The following is a 13,864-nucleotide window of genomic DNA, read 5'->3' as shown; positions in this document are numbered from 1 at the left end:
TTATATAAAGCTTAGTCAAACCTTCTCTATTCCATACAATTTCGCAAATATTCAGATGGCGAAGAAATTTGTTGATTAGTTTATTTCACCGTTAATTGTACACCATGTATCAAGCGTGATACTGCATGCATCGACGAGGACCATCCTGAGTGATCTACGAAAGAAGCTTAAAACGAAGCATGTCCATGTTAAAACTAATCCTCTTGACTCTGAAGTATAATACTTACTATCATAGCAATTGTTCAGTAATTCGCTGACATTCTGCCAGCCTCTTTCAAGGCCCTAACGCAAATACTTCAGTATAATTTTTCTGTCTGAATGACCGCGTCTCGGTGTGGTAAAACTATGACGTTTTGACTACTATTCCAGGCAGCTTCCATCATGCCTGAGGATACCAGTCTACAAAAGTAGCCGAAAATTCGATAGTTTATCACTTTTCACGAGATTACACATACAGATTATTTATATATATATATATAGGAATGGACTCCTGCTACGAAATCCTTTTTTCTCATCTCAACACAACTGCAAAACTGCGAAGTTAACCAAAACTTCTTTGCTTATTCCCCCACACGGTAGCTGTTACATAACAGGTACGTGACCAGTTTATAGTATCAACTATTCAGTATACTGAAAGCATGTACACACATTCAGTGGTTCACAGTGACTGATTTCGCTTGTCAGTACGTCTTTTTTGTCTAGTGACGAGTGAATATTCGAAAGCGGTCACCACTCATTACAGCGATTGTAATGTAGAATGTCACAAAAATTTTTTTATATCAAATCCATATTCTCGTTTCAGAAGCAGCATGCTGAACATTCAGTAATATATAAATATCCTAGCTGAAGAAAATAAGAAACGATAAAATTATGTGCCCAATCTCTTGGTGTGGGATTTGAAATACTGTCCCCTTTACCATCTTAATTAACTGCATTGACAGGCTCTGGCGGGCCCATGGATTCCGATCGACCGCCGAGTCATCTTCCGCCAGTGGCGTCACTGTATGCGGTATGGAGGGACGTGCGTCAGTACCCGCCAGTTCTCAGTCCAGTTTTCTTGACCTGGAGCCGAACCAAGTTGCTCCTCAGTCGGCATCCCGAGATTGATTGATTGGGTTGGGTTGTTTTTGGGGGAGGAGACCAGACAGCGAGGTCATCGGTCTCATCGGATTAGGAAAGGAAGAGGGAGGAAGTCGGCCGTGCCCTTTCAAAGGAACCATCCCGGCATTTGGCTGGAGCGATTTAGGGAAATCACGGAAAACCTAAATCAGGATGGCCAGATGCGAGATTGAACCGTCGTCCTCCCGAACGCGAGTCCAGTGTGCTAGCCACTGCGCCACCTCGCTCTGTCGCGAGATTGAGTGCACCTCATTCCAGTCCTCCCACCAAATCTGTGGCAGTGCCTAGACTCGAACTCCAGGGCAGTCACTTAGTGTTGACCACTCAGCTAATGAGGCAGACAGCTCGACTAATTCGTGTTATTAACTTGGATAAAGGTGACAGCAAGGTGACCAAACGCTACCGAGAACTCTCTTATTAAATATTCCGTTAATATTACTGTTGCTGATTAGTAATAGCTTGTATTCATAACGAGATGCAATGTTTTCGGATTTTTTTTTAAGTTTACCCCTACAGAATTTTGAAAGTGTTTCTCTGAGTTTATATATGAAACGAATGGAAGTTTCGTTAGATCATACTCCCATCATACCCCGACCAATACGTCGCAGGTTAGGTCTCGAGAAGGCACTAAAATTCAAACTGGCCAGTAAAGTCAGACGTTTATATGAAAGAAGAGAATGACAGCTGCTTAGGGCCCATTTGAGAGTTGCGAGAACTTGTGTAGCTTAGAAAAGGCGAGAATAAGGCGTCATTGACCAAAATACTTAAAATTTGGTAATAAATAAACTAAAACACTGAATAAAGGTCTTAAAGGTTGCACTAAACCAATAAAATCCAAAAGAAGTTATTGCTCTTGCTAAAATTCCAATAGTGAACTGAAAAAAAGAAAAATTAGTGAGCGACGAATCAGTTCCACAAGCGACTATAACAGAGTTTAAAAAATACCTGTTTTACTACAAACGAAACGATTAAAAACTGAGCCGGCCGCGGTGGCCGTGCGGTTCTAGGCGCTTCGGTCCAGAACCGCGAGACTGCTACGGTCGCAGGTTCGAATCCTGCCTCGGGCGTGGGTGTGTGTGATGTCCTTAGGTTAGTTAGGTTTAAGTAGTTCTAAGTTCTAGGGGACTGATGACCTCAGATGTTAAGTCTCATAGTGCTCAGAGCCATTTGAACCATTTTTGATTAAAAAACTGAACGATTACGAGCCCATCACAACTGCAATGTAGGAAATTCGGAGGAAGTATCATCGAGTTTAACATGAAGTCGTTCGATGCAGCCCCTCGTTGTCAGCTACTGAATACGAGCTCATGGAATATCAAACAAGTATTATCACTGGGTTCAGGACTTCTTACGATAAAAACTCAACATATCACTCTTAACGTAGAAAAGTTATAAAATGTAAAGGTAGTTTCGGACTTTAGTGTCTGCGATACAAACAAACTGTACGATTCGATCATATAGAAGGTTCCGTAAGGCTGTGAGTGGATAACGCTTCCGCATATGAGAAGGTATAAACGCCAGAAAAATGTAGCAACAGCATGAAGACAAGCAAATAATTGTTATGATATATAGGCACTGGAAGTTGGCTCACGTCAGAGACAAACGCAGCGTATTTCGAGTACATAGGCGGAAAGAACCTTCATTATTAGGTAACACTGTAGGTGATGAAACTTTTAAATCAGTAACAATAGTAAGATTTGTGGTAGAATGCGTGTAGAGCAACCTAAATTGAATCAAAGACCACATAAAACTACTTGTCGGAATACAGATACCAGGGATGGTCTGCAAGAAACCCAAGGAAATGTAATTCGACATCGAATGAGATGGCTTACAGAACGACCGTTCGACCGAATCTTGAACGTTTATCGTCGATCTGGGACACATAGCTGGTAGAATTAATACAAAACACATAGAGAATGCAGAGAAGAACGGGAAGTTTCGTAGTTTCGTCACAGAGTCGTTTAGTAAGCCAGCAAGCATAACGGAGACGTCGCGCGCTGCAAGACGGTTTACTAACAAGACATTCCGAGAGAAAAATATGGTCCAAGAAGAGTCAGGCAACTTGTTACTGTCACGCATATACATCTCCCGAAGTGACTATGACAGTAAAATCAGGAAAATTCAGTAGTCATTCTTTCTGCGTATTACTTGTGATTGACACAGAAGAGATGGGAAATACTAATCGAACCCGAAGTACATTCCGCCATACATCGTAATGTGGCTTGCGAAGTATAGACGTATACGATATTAATAATGCCGAAACTGATGCCAAAGAACGTTCCAGTCTGTATGATTACTAGGACAACGAAGTCCTCAGGAAAACATGTATCCTATCTTTGCAAAAAGGAACTTGACCTGCTCCACCATGGGGCAAATGTACGAAGAAGTAGGATAAACGATAGTAGAAACGTTGTAGGCTATATAAATCTTCCCCGCCATTGAAACCTACCGAGATCATTTCATGAATTTCCTTAGACATAAAAGGATATAAATGCAGTACACCGTCGAATTGCATGAATGGCTGCAGCTGATCAAAAAAATTAAACTTTTAATTATGGAATAGCCGTGGGTTCCTCGGTACCACGGTACACTGCTTGCCTCATTAATTATCTTGAAGAAAAAAGTTTATTTCGAAACCGCGTTAATAAGATTTTCTAGTGTGAACGATATATTGAGAGCACGCTTTTAACGTTACATGCGAAACAAGGTTATGTAAATAAAAGTGCTCCAAGACGTGTATGCGATGAACGGGTTTACTCGCCGCTGTGTGAGAACTGTCGTCGTATGCACTGGTCCTACCGCTGACGTCATATCAGTCTCGACACGTTAGACTGTTTCGTGGAAATTAATCATGGTCTCAGAGCTGCTTGAAATATAATTTAGCAAGCAACAACTGTGATGTGATCCATTGCGAAAATACTGTTTGCACTGTGACCTGATATTTTTTCCTGGACTATTGCGAAGAAATGAGATCTTTTCCAAGTTCGACAAAGAGTGAGAAATGTAGCTACGAACTTGAGAAAAAGGAGAAATGTCGACAAGATGACGTTTTGTATAACTACAGTGGTAGAAAATGGGAAAGAATCACGTGCTAAGAACGATTACATAACGACTTCAAAGCTCAGTGCAATAGGAAGTAGTGAGATAAGCGCCATTTCGTTATAAAAACAATTGGACATCGAAAGTCTACGAAATGAGGTTAATGCTTACTGAAAAAAACTTGAAATTACAATATTATGAGAATAAATAACAACGAAGAAATCTCTGGAATAGAAAGGAATAAACTTCGATAGAGGAAAAGTTAGCGAACCAGTTCAATGGAGGCTGCTCTGTAACTAGGCACTCGTATATGCCTAATTACTTACACCAAATATCATAATAGTGACAACGATTGGCTAAATAATTTAGGTGCGAACGAGGCTGCTTCTACAAAGCATTGCTGTCTCGTTTAACCAGATACAGCGAATTGCGGGATCCAGTTTAATTGTTTGATGCAAAGCTGTGAACATTTGTCACAATATATTTTCATCTAGTTAACTACATATTAGTCTCCAGAATACTCTGAATTTTTATTTCGCACATCAGCAAGTTGGAAGTATTTTACACCTTGAGTGAAGATTGGATATTATTGAGAAATCAACATTCACCTACATGTACATTGCAAAAAAAAATTCTTATTCGCCACAGCTATCTTCGAGTTAAACCAATTATTAGATGACTACATTTGTAGACGGTTTCGCGTACTTCCAGACTGTAAGGGGCAATTTAATAAGTATCCATTCTTTTCATTGTCACTTGGCAAACTTCAGACAAATTTTGTTAAATATGCAACAAAGCGTTCCTGTTTCGTCCCACGTTAATCTGTTGCGTGAGACGCGTCACTGTTACTCATACCAGTGAAAGAATGAGTACCGAGTGTTGTATATACTCTATGAGAAAGAGTGGTATATCAACAACACCTATCGGCAGCTGAGGGTTTCAGTTAGTCATCATTTATTCCAGGGAAAAGCTGCACGGTCATCAACAGTATTTGTTCTTTCGAGAACAGTCACTGTCTTCATATATATAGTTAAAGGCTACCCAGTCATTGACCTTCGTCTGTGCGAATGCACACAGGTTGCCCAAATTCTTACGGGAATCGCCAAACTGTGCGCGAGTAATGAGTCGATGGGCAAATGTCTATAAGGTACATTGCGTATGTAGAATTGTGGACAGTTGGGAATGTGAGTCTCACGGGGAGCGTGCAAGGCATAAGTCCCTGCAGTCGCGCTATTCATCTGTGTCCTCGGTGGCTCAGATGGATAGATCGTCTGCCATGTAAGCAGGATATCCCGGGTTCGAGTCCCGGTCGGGGCACACATTTTCAGCTGTCCGCATCGAGGTATATCAACAACATCTGTCGGCAGCTGAGGGTTTCAGTTAGTCATCATTTATTCCAGGGAAAAGCTGCACGGTCATCAACAGTATTTGTTCTTTCGATAGCAGTTATTGTCTTCATATGAAGAGTGTTACTGTTTGTTATAACTACCTTGGGGTAGGTGGTCGCAACAAACAGTAAAACTCTTTCTCAAAGTTTGTTCACCTATGAAGATTCTGTCACCAATCGAGCTGAAAGTAACATTAAGTTAGGTATTTAGATATATAACGAAATTGCTCGAACATTTGTAAATAAGAAACCGCCAGGTCGCACTGAGAAGAATAGATGCTTCCATGCTGGAAGGTTGCGGAAGAGCGACGTCAGTACATATATAGCAGTTTAATAATGAACTTCGCACCGAAACAAGTTATGAAGTACAAATATTGGTTTTCTTATAGCACATGTCGCTGGTTGATAACTCCTCAATTTACCAACCTCAAATCAAAAGAATTTCCTCTCGATTACAATGCAGAGCTAATCGAAAGAACCAAACAAATATTTTTGAGCCCGGCTTGCGCTTCCAGACTTGCGTCTAATCAGGCCATACAATAACTGGTGTAATCCGCTGTGGGCAGTGGCGCTCTCGTCCCTACCTGTTGGTGCGGCTGTGACGGGGCGTCGTGGGAGCGGCGTCCGCTGCTTCAGCTGGGACGTGACGCCGCCGCCGCTGTCGCGCTCCTCGCTGTGGTGGTCGGCGCCAGCAGGAGGCGGCTCGGTTGTTGCGCGATCCGCACAGCCGCCGGCCGCACTACTCCGGCCGAGACGCCGCTGCCGTCGCGACGCCGACGCGCCGACAGCAGCGCCGCTGCCGCCGCGTGCGGGCACCCGGGAAACTACTGCGCGGCTCTGTACTGCCGCTGTAGGAGCGAGTTAGCGTACGTCGACGGCCCGACCTAGCCCCGACTGCCTGTCCGTCTCTCGTGACAGGGAATCACTCACTACTTCTCAGTGCGGAAGTTCAAACCATCTTTCTTGCACTTACGTTGAGAACACTGTAAGTCTCATAAGATTTCCCAGAAGCTTCACTTCTACATCTACATCTACATTTATACTCCGCAAGCCACCCAACGGTGTGTGGCGGAGGGCACTTTGTCCATTATAATTATCCGGGCTGTTATGCCGTGGTCGGTTGATGAATTCTGTGTCGATTCCCAACGTTTCGTCTCCGACTGCGGGAGACATCTTCAAGGGGGTCCGTAGCTCGATGGAAGGTCCAACAAACCCACTGGCTCGCTACTGACTGCCGCTAAATTCCGTGTCCGCGCGCTCCCGCGCCGCGGCGTGACGTCACGTGTTTTGAAAACGTCAGTGCAAGAACTGTTTCTAAACGTTTGGAGGAGCACAAGAGAAATTGCAGAAGAGGAGAAACGGAACGATCAGCTGTTGCAGAGCATGCTTTCCAGCCAGGGAACCACAATATTCGTTTCGAGGAGACGCAAGTACTAGCGGCCACAAGCGGATATTACGAAAGGCTCTACAGGGAGGCAATCGAAATCGCTAAACACCCTAATAATTTCAATCGAAAGGAGGAGGGCGTGAAATTAAACGGTATATGGATGCCAGTGTTAAAGAAGAAGTGTACCACTCGTCCACTACTGGGTGATGGCAACGGCGATCGACGACGACGGCCAGTGGCCAATTGCACTGACGTTTTCAAAACACGTGACGTCACGCCGCGGCGCGGGATCGCACGGACACGGAATTTAGCGGCAGTCAGTAGCGAGCCAGTGGGTGTGTTGAACCTTCCATCGAGCTACGGACCCTCTTGAAGATGTCTCCCGCAGTCGGAGACGAAACGTTGGGAATCGACACAGAATTCATCAACCGACCACAGCATAACAGCCCGGATAATTATAATGGACATGATATTTCCGGCCGTGAAAGTCTACATTTTAGTATCGGAGGGCACTTTACGTGCCACTGTCATTACTTCCCTTTCCTGTTCCAGTCGCGTATGGTTCGCGGGAAGAACGACTGCCGGAAAGCCTCCGTGCGCGCTCGACTCTCTCTAATTTTACATTCGTGATCTCCTCGGGAGGTATAAGTAGGGGGAAGCAATATATTCGATACCTCGTCCAGAAACGCACCCTCTCGAAACCTGGACAGCAAGCTACACCGCGATGCAGAGCGCCTCTCTTGCAGAGTCTGCCATTTGAGTTTGCTAAACATTTCCGTAACGCTATCACGCTTACCAAATAACCCTGTGACGAAACGCGCCGCTCTTCTTTGGATCTTCTCTATCTCCTCCGTCAACCCGGCTTGGTACGGATCCCACACTGATGAGCAATACTCAAGTATAGGTTGAGCGAGTGTTTTGTAAGCCACCTCCTTTGTTGATGGACTATATTTTCTAAGGACTCTCCCAATGAATCTCAACCTGATACTTCTCTGCCTCGTGATGACTGGGTGTTGTGTGATGTCCTTAGGTTAGTTAGGTTTAAGTAGTTCTAAGTTCTAGGGGACTGATGACCATAGCTGTTAAGTCCGATAGTGCTCAGAGCCATTTGAACCATTTTTCAACCTGGTACCCGTCTTACCAACAATTAATTTTATATGATCATTCCACTTCAAACCGTTCCACACGCATACTCCCAGATATTTTACAGAAGTAATTGCTGCCAGTGTTTGTTCCGCTATCATATAATCATACAGTAAAGGACCTCTCTTTCTATGTATTCGCAATACGTTACATTTGTCTACGTTAAGGGTCAGTTGCCACTCCCTGTACCAAGTGCCTATCCGCTGCAGATCTTCCTGCATTTCGCTGCAATTTTCTAATGCTGCAACTTCTCTGTATACTACAGCATCATCCGCGAAAAGCCACATGGAATTTGGTGGAACTTGGTGGAAAAGCGGTGAAAATAAGCGAACACGTTGTCTTAGCTTATCTGTAGATATTCGATCGTTCCCGAGAAAATGACGGTGAAAGTCTGCGAAGTAATTTATTTGCCCTCTACATCTACATCTACGTAGTTACTCCGAAAGCCACCGTTCGGTGTGTAGCGGAGGGTGGCCTGTGCCACTACTTTTAATTCCCTTTCCTGTTAACTCGCCGCGCGGGATTAGCCGAGCGGACTAGGGCGCTGCAGTCGTGGACTGTGTAGCTGGTCCTGGCGGAGGTTCGAGTCCTCCCTCGGGCATGGGTGTGTGTGTTTGTCCTTAGGAAAATTTAGGTTAAATAGTGTGTAAGCTTAGGGACTGATGAACTTAGCAGTTAAGTCCCGTAAGATTTCACACACATTTGAACATTTTGTTCCACTCCCAAATAGAACAAGGGAAAAACGGCTGTGTTTGCCTCCGTATGGGCTCTAATTTCTCGTATCTTACCTTCGTGATCCTTATCCGCAATGTACAGAGGGATAAAAAAAATGTATCCACTGTTTAAAACTAATTGTCGGAATTGTCTCATCTTTGGTAGTGTAATAGTTTGTAGTTCCGGCAATCGCCACACAAGCGTTGTACTGCGTTGTTTTGTTTTGTCAGATGACAGACTCCAGATAGTCAGTGTTTTGTTCTTTGTTGCACCTATAGTTCAATTCGTTTGTCTTGGCGGCTCGCGCATGCCCGCCCAGACGCGGGAGATTGCTGCGATGCCAGTTGCACACGACGCACGCGCCAATAGAAGCAGCGCCATAGTATAGCATAGTTCGCAAGCTTACGTTTAGGGGGGAACGCGCAGTTTATGAAGTAAAGGAACCACGACCGCATTAACCCTTTCGCTGCTACACAGACGTGCTCCCCGCATTCCGCGCTGTGCGCGATTTTGTCACTGCACTGCTCGCCTGTGCAGACACATGGTGTTCCGACTGCTTTGACACTCTTATCATTCGATTCCATAAAAACTATTTGGCCCAAAAATTAGATTTTTACACCTCTTCTTGACTGATACCTTCCCCCCATAAATGATTTAATTTTGTTTCGATGTTCAACGCAGTTATTATGCAGCATTAAATATAGTAAACCATTGCACGAAATTTTGAAGAGTTTGCATAGAGTATACTTTCCGTATGATCGATTTTAGTTGCCACAGTGTTGAGAATGAAATGTGGACAAGATACCTAAATTTCATATAAAATTTACTGTATAACAATATCTCATTTAATTTAAGTACCACATAGGTGTCGTATGTAATAATGAGAAATATTCCATCTTTCGCGTCTGTAAAAGAAGTTTTATTTACACCGGGTACGTTTAGCTTTATTTTAAAGCACTTCAATCAATCAAAAGGAAGTAGACAAAATACATTAAACAGAACTGTGGACTTACAATAACATTAGGACTTGAACATACCGTCTATCAGTGAAGTGCCCTGAGCTATGTCAAATATAATTCTTGTGTGTGGCACACACAAACAGCATTTATTTGCTAAAACACTGATCAGCCAACACAAATGTTGAATATTGTGTTACCGCAGCAAGAAACTACGAAAGGGGACTTGGCAATGGAGGAGACAAAATACTGTCCACTGATGGTGCTTCTAAAGAGAGAAAAGCGTCTGGTCTAAATAAGTCGCATATTACAGTTGCAGAAGAGGAATATATTTCAATACTATTGGTAAAACTGCGACTGTGGAACAAAAACCAAGAAAGAGAACATGAGTACCGTTGTGTATGTGCCATACCTTTCATTGATTGAAGTGCTTTAAAATAAAGCCAAATGCGCCTGGTGTAAATAAAACTTTTATTACAGTCGCGAAAGACGGAATATTTCTCAATATTACATACGACACCTATGTGGTACTTAAATTAAATGAGATATTGTTATACAGTAAATTTTATATGAAATTTAGGTATCTTGTCCACATTTCATTCTCAACACTGTGGCAACTAAAATCGATCATACGGAAAGTATACGCTATGGACTTTCACCTGCAAACTCTTCACAATTTCGTGCAATGGTTTACTACATTTAATGCTGCACAATAACTGCGTTGAACATCGAAACAAAATTAAGTCATTTATGGGGGGAAGGTATCAGTCAAGAAGAGGTGTAAAAATCAAATTTTTGGGCCAAATAGCTTTTGTGAAATCGAATGATAAGTGTGTCAAAGCAGTGGGAACACCATGTGTCTGCACAGGCGAGCAGTGCAGTGATGACAAAATCGCGCACATCGCGGAATGCGGGGAGCACCTGTCTGCAGCAGCGAAAGGGTTAATGAAGAGACAAGGCAGTATAAATTTCAAAAAATTGCATTCAAACGAATAAAATTCGTGAAGTAAGGCACTTCAATATTGTTTTTAAATATTAAGCATCGCACAAGGTTTGAACTCATAACTTTCCACTCAGCAGCCCAACACCTTAACCGTTATGCTGACGCCACTCGTTTGACAACAAACCTCCATGAGGATTCTAACACGTCACGCAAAATACTGACAAACACTGTTGGTATGACTATGAATTACTCACGCTTCGTCGAATCACAATAGGAAAAAAACGATTAACGCTGTTCTTTATTGCGCAAAAGCGGTTCGTGAGATTGATGCAAAGACCTTTCCTTGCTATCGCCTGAATTAGGAGTATTATTGCTTGTTTGGTTTAATTAAATAGAATATGAAGCAATTGGTATAAAGAATGTTTTTTCCAAACATTCTATAAAAGATAGTCTGCTAACAAGACATTACTTTTGTTCTATTACTTTATTTATGACTTAACGTTTCTAAAACTGAGGACACTCGTCCGTGCTCTGCACTGCAGTCGAGATCTGGCAACGTCGTTCTCTGTTCATTGGCTGACTATGTTTTGTGACATCAGGTGCGCAGAACGAACCTAAACTCGACCGCCAACATAAATGACGAACACTTTAGTTACTCGAGTAAACATGGCTGGCGCGAGGCTTACATTCGATGAAAGGAAGTCAGTTTTGAAGTGGTATTGTAAGTACGAAAACATTAATGAGGTTCAATGGCAATGGCGAAATGAGTATCAAACAGAGCCACCGACACGTTTAACGATTCGTCGCATTCGAGACAAATTTGAAGCTGAAGGCTGTGTTAAAGATGTACACAAACAACGATCTGGACGACTTGTAACAGTAACAAGTCCAGGTAACTCCCGTCGTGTGTTACCAACCATTCACTCGCTCACCACAGAAGCCTGTGAGGCTGGCCGGAGTGGCCGTGCGGTTCTAGGCGCTACAGTCTGGAGCCGAGCGACCGCTACGGTCGCAGGTTCGAATCCTGCCTCGGGCATGGAAGTGTGTGGTGTCCTTAGGTTAGTTAGGTTTAATTAGTTCTACGTTCTAGGCGACTGATGACCTCAGAAGTTAAGTCGCATAGTGCTCAGAGCCATTTGAAGCCTGTGAGACAGTGTGCCCGCGAAACTGGAGTGAGTCGCTCAAGTGTTCGGCTAATTTTGAAGACAGCAAAGTGGAAGTGCTACATCCCACGATTGCTACATGCAGTGAACGAGGACGACCCATATCGTAGAATGGAGTACTGCAAGTGGTTTACTAACATGGTGCGCAACGATGAAGAGTTTGCAGAGATGATTGTGTGGTCTGATGAGGCACAGTTCAAACTCAGTGGTACAGTAAATCACCACAATTGCATCTACTGGGCCGCCGAAAATCCGAACGTCCGTGTAGATAAAGCTGTGAATTTTCCAGGAGTAAATGTGTGGTGTGGGTTGTCTTACCGGGGCTTGACTGGGCCATTCTTCTTTGACGGCACAGTTACCAGTGAGCTGTACCTTCAGAAGCTTCAGATATCCATTTTACCTGCCACCCGAGACTTGCATGGAGACGGAAGAGTTTACTTTCAACAAGATGGTGCCCCAGCCCGCTACCAAAATCGTGTTAGGGCGTATGTCGACGAAAATCTACCAGGAAGATGGATAGGCCGTAGAGGTGCTGTAGAGTATCCACCACGTTCCACAGACCTAACTCCTGGGAACACTAAAGGACGTCGTTTATCGACAAAAGCCACGCACATTGGATGAACTTCGAGAATCCATCGTACATTCATGTGCAAATATGCAACTGAACACGTTGCGGTCAGTAGTTCGTGCTGCAGTTCGGCGGCATCGTTTGTGTGTTGATGTTAATGGTGACCATTTAGAACACCTACAGTGATATCTTTAAGTTGGACTTTAAGCTACACTTTCACCAAAAATGAGACAACTCCGACAATTAGTTTGCAAGTTATGAACTTTTAAACAATTGATACATTTTTTTGGACCCCTCTGTATGTTGGCGGTAGTAGTGTCGGTCGGAAATGAGCTTCAGATGCCGATTGTCCAAATTTTCACACTTGCGTTTCTCGAAAAGAACGTCGCCTTCCTCCCAGGGATTCTGATTTGAGTTCCCAAGCGTCCCTGTAACACTTACGTGTTGTTCGAACCTACCGGTAACAAATCTAGCAGCCCGCCTCTAAACTGTTTCGACTGTTTCCTGTAATTCGACCTGGTACGGATCCCAAACACTTGAGCAGTAGTGAAAACAAATTCGCACCAGCGACCTACATGCTGTCGCCTTTACAGGTGAACCACAATTTCCTAGAATTCTCTCAATAAATCGAAGTCGACCATTCGCCTTTCCTAGCAAAGATCTCACATGCTCATTCCAACTCACATCACTTTGCAACGTCACGCCCAGATATTTAAACATCTGGGTCAAGTAGGACGCTAGTAATACAGTATCAGAACATTATAGGTTTGACCTTCCTGCTCACCAGCATTAACTTACATTTTTCAGCTGCCATTCATCACACCAACTTCAAATTTTGTCTAAGTCGTCTTGCATCTTCCCACAGTCACTCAATTTCGACACCTTACCGTACACCACGGCATCATCAGCAAACAACCGCAGATTACTGCCCACTCGCTCCGCCAAATCGTTTATCTGTATGGAGATCAACGTCGGTCCTATCACACTTCCCTGACGATGCCCTTGTCTCTGGTGAACGGTCTCCGCTGACGACAACATACTGGATTCTACACTACTGGCCATTAAAATTGCTACACCAAGAAGAAATGCAGATGATAAACGGGAATCCATTGGACAAATATATTATACTAGAACTGACATGTGATTTCCATTTCACGCAATTTGGGTGCATAGATCCTGAGAAATCCGTACCCAGAACAACCACCTCTGGCCGTAATAAGAGCCTTGATACGCCTGGACATGAGTCAAACAGAGCTTGGATGGCGTGTACAGGTACAACTACCCATGCAGCTTCAACACGATACCACAGTTCATCAAGAGTAGTGACTGGCGTATTGTGACGAGCCAGTTGCTCGGAAACCATTGACCAGGCGTTTTCTCTGGAGAATGTGCTGGCCAGGGCAGCAGTCGAACATTTTCTGTATCCACAAAGGCCCGTACAGGAC

General features: G+C 43.7%; 1 protein-coding gene across 1 annotated transcript in view; it reads right to left on the bottom strand.

The window, feature by feature from the left end:
* The window catches only part of LOC124711808 (prolactin-releasing peptide receptor-like), an 843,619-nt gene extending 837,346 nt beyond the window's left edge, over positions 1 to 6,273 (bottom strand). The window contains exon 1 of the mRNA XM_047242031.1: positions 6,130 to 6,273. The gene's annotated coding sequence lies outside the window, so the exon portion shown is untranslated. The remainder of the gene's footprint in view (positions 1 to 6,129) is intronic.
* Positions 6,274 to 13,864: the final 7,591 nt, after the last annotated feature.

This window comes from Schistocerca piceifrons, chromosome 8 (assembly GCF_021461385.2).
Source record: "Schistocerca piceifrons isolate TAMUIC-IGC-003096 chromosome 8, iqSchPice1.1, whole genome shotgun sequence".
NCBI classification, from domain to species: domain Eukaryota; kingdom Metazoa; phylum Arthropoda; class Insecta; order Orthoptera; family Acrididae; genus Schistocerca; species Schistocerca piceifrons.
The sequence above is the reverse complement of the archived record's forward strand: the minus strand, read 5'-3'. Positions and strand labels throughout refer to the sequence as shown.